Below are 3926 nucleotides of genomic sequence, written 5' to 3'. Positions count from 1 at the left end.
AAGAGGGAGCTGACAAAGTAAACCGGATGCTGCATCATATTCTTCTTCTGCACCACTTCATCTGGTTGCACAGGCCCTGTCCCGCCAGTGTCAGGCCCTGCCGGGGGCCTCGCCTTGCCGGTACCAGGCCTTACCGGGGGGAGCTCTGGCTCACCATCCGCCAGTCCTGCCATTGTCACTGCCCCTTCGTCGACCTCCCTCTGCGCCACTAACGCGACGCTGACCACATGATTCGTTGCCGCTAGATACAGCAGCAGTGGTTCTTGTGGTTTAGGCGCAACCAGTATCGCATGGAGGAGAGGTATTTCTTAAAATCTTGCAACGCTGCTTCGGCCTCTGGGGTCCATTCCATTGGGCCCGCCTTATTCAAGATTTTGAAAAAAGGAAGGGCACGCTCAGCAGACTTGGAGATGAATCTGCTCATGGCGGGAACGCAGCCAGTGAGCCGACGCACATCCTTGATCCGCCTAGGCGCCTCAATCTGCTCGATGGCCTTGATCTTGTCTGGATTCGCCTCGATTCCACGCTGTGACACAAAGAACCCAAGAAGTTTGCCAGACGGAACGCCGAAGACACACTTCTCAAGGTTCATCTTGAGGTTGATCTTGCACAGATTAGCAAACTTCTCTTCCAAATCTTTTACAAGTGTTGCATTGTCCTTGGTTTTGACCACTATGTCATCCATATAAGCTTCCATATTTCTACGTAGCTGGGGCTCAAAACCAATTTGGACTGCTCTTGCAAACTTAGAGCTAGCACTCTTCAAGCCGAAAGGCATCCGTAAAAAGCATTATGTACCACACGGGGTGATGAATGTTGTCTTCTCTTCATCTTCTCTGGTCCTGAAAATCTGGTGGTATCCTGAGTAGGCGTCAAGGAATGATAACAGCTCACACCCGACCGAGGAGTCAACAATCTGGTCGATGCGTGGCAACGGGAAAGGGTCTTTTGGATAGACCTTATTGATATCTGTGTAATTAATACACAGCCTCCACTTCCCATTTGCCTTGCGCACCACCACCGGATTGTCCAACCACGTCGGATGGAGTACTCCACTCACCAAGCCTGCCGCGTCTAGCTTCCTGATCTCTTCTGTGATGAACTCCTACCTTTCCAAAGCTTGCTTCCTGCTTTCTACTTGACGGGTCGTGCATGAGGACACACAGCAAGATGGTGCTAAATCACCTCCCTGGAAACGCCAGGGATGTCGGATGTTTGCCATGAAAACACATCGACATTCGCCCGCAAGAAAGCAACGAGCGCGCCTTCCTATTTGCTATCGAGGGTGGAGCTTATGGTGAAAGTCCCTCCAGTGACATCCTCCTTAACGGACACCTTCTTGGTCTCTGGTGGTGCAGCTCTGGATCTCTTGCTCTTGACGGTGGAGATCTCTTGTACATCCTCGACGGGAGCACAGCACTCCGAAGAGGTGCGCTTGCCGGAGTGGGTGCGAGAGGTCTTGCCGGTCTTCTTCCCTCCCGAGGCTTCGATGGCAGGAGCAAGTGCCTTGGCGGCAGTCGCCGCAACTGCTTCCTAGTAGAGTTAGTCGGCACAAATCAGCGCATCCTTCTTGTCGGAGGGGACGGTTGTCGGATGTTGGGTTCCGGCAGACCCTTAAGGTTCGAATTCTAGGGTGTGCGTGAGATCTTCCCCCTACTTATCCACGTCTGATCGCCTCGCGAGAATCTAAGCTAAACGATGAACAACACGAGCGACACGAGATTTATACTAGTTTGGGCCACAGTTGTGGTGTAATACCCTACTCCAATGCATGGTGTGGTGGATTGCCTCAGGGGCAGATGATGAACAGTACAGGGAAGAACTGCCTCACGAGAGGTGTTCTTGAGCTGATGTGGTGTTCTACTTGTTAAAGGATCTGATCCCTCCTACTATGGTGGCTATCCCTATTTATAGAGGCCCTGGTCCTTGTCGGCATTCTGGGAATGGGAGTCAACAGACTTGCCTGCCTGCGGCCTGCGGCGTGGCTCGAGTGGTGGCTCAGTACGGCCCATCTTCATCAGTGCAAGAATCAAGACCCTCGCGAGGGACCAAGCCTCGCGGGGTGGACGACACAAGACTTCCTCAGGAACGGCCTCGCCAGGCAGGCTCGCGAGGAGGCGGAGATATCAAGGTAGGGTACCTCGCGAGGTGAACGTGACGCAAGCCATGACGATCGAGACCAGGCGGGCACCAGGCGGGCGCCGGCCTGCGCAGTGTCCTTGTTTCCACTTTGGTGCAAAGGGGGCAAGCACAGGCGTGGAGTACCGAGGCATCAGGAAGAGGTTGCCATTTCAGTGCAACGAGACCAAGACCAGCAGAGCGACGGGATGGAGGTCACCATGGGGCCCAGGACAATGTCATCGCCAATGCTTTTGGCAGCCGAGGACCAACTTTAGTCAGGATAACTTGTACTAGATGTTCCCCTTCGAAATGGCCGTTGTTGGCGCCCTTCCCGCTCAATATTTGGAAAGAGGACCAGGGCCTCTATATGTATAGGGATAGCCACCACAGTAGGGGGGCATCTGATCAGCATCCAAGAGGCGATCGAAATCACCCAAGCAGTTCATAACACCTCTCACGAGGCTGTTCATCCTTTGTACTGTTCATCATCAACCCATGAGGCAATCCACCACACCACACACTGGAGTAGGGTATTACACCACAACGGTGGCCCGAACCATTATAAATCTTGTGTCCCTCGTGTTGTTCATCATTTTATCTTAGATTCTCATGAGGCGATCAGACGTGGAGTGGTAGGGGGAAGATCTTCGTGCGCACCCCAGAGTTCGAACCTTAAGGGTCTGCCGTAACCCTACATCCGACAGTCCTCTTCCCAAATATTGAGCAGGAAGGGTGCCAACAACGGCCATTTTGAAGGGGAACATCTAGCACAAGTTATCCTGACTAAAGTTGGTCTTCGGCTGCCAAAGGCACTAGCGATAACATCGTCTTGGGCTCCATGGTCACCTCCATCCTACCGCTCTGTTGGTCTTGGCCTCGTTGCACTAAAATGGTAACCTTTGCCTGATGCCTCGGTACTCCACGCCTGTGCTTGCCCCCTTTGCACCAAAGAGGAAACAAGGACACTGCGCGGGTCAGCGCCCGCCTGGCGCTCGCCTGGTCTCGATCGTCACGGTTTGCATCACGAGCACCTCGTGAGGTACCCCTGCCTTGATCTCTCCGCCTCCTCGCGAGCCTACCTGGCGAGGCCGCTCCTGAGGAAGCCTCATGTCGTCTGCCCCGCGAGGCTTGGCCTCTCGCGAGGGTCTTGAGTCTTGCGCTGATGAAGATGGGCCATACTGGGCCACCACTCGAGCCACGCCGCAGGCCGCAGGCAGGAAAGTCTAGGGACCCCCGTTCCCAGAACGCTGATAGTAGCCCCCAGGCCCAAGGCACGCTCGGACTTGGCTTAGCAGAGAAGCGAAGGGGCAAGTGTGGAGCGCCGCGGGCCCCACTAGCGTGCGGCCTTGAGCGCCGCATGGCGGTTGATTGGACGTGAGTCCCTCCGCTTCCCCATGCTGCCTCGGCAACTGCCTGACTTGACAAGTCCCTGCATGCAGAAATGAGCCATGATTACCTGGGATCATGGAGGCCGACGGTTGGCCTCCTCTGGTTATAAATGCGGGAAAGCGCAGGCCCCCGCTACAAAGATTCCTTCTTGCTTCTTCTTTCTCCCCATCCCAGCTGCTCGCCGTGTTCTATGGTGCCGCCGAAGAGGTTCTCGGACGCGGAGAAGGGAAAGGCTCATCGGGAAGGGCCTGACTCTCCCCCGCCCAAACACGGCCGGGGTCGTCCTCGCAAGCATCTTGCGACTCCCGTAGCAGCTCCCCGCGGTCGCGGCTATGATCTCCCGTGTGGCGATCGGCGCCTGGTGGGTGAAGGAAGGCGCATCATGGCTGCGCGGCCTCCCAGGCCACGCTTCTATT

Source organism: Triticum aestivum, chromosome 4B, assembly GCF_018294505.1.
Source record: "Triticum aestivum cultivar Chinese Spring chromosome 4B, IWGSC CS RefSeq v2.1, whole genome shotgun sequence".
Classification (NCBI taxonomy): Eukaryota; Viridiplantae; Streptophyta; class Magnoliopsida; order Poales; family Poaceae; genus Triticum; species Triticum aestivum.
This window is presented reverse-complemented; position numbering follows the sequence as displayed.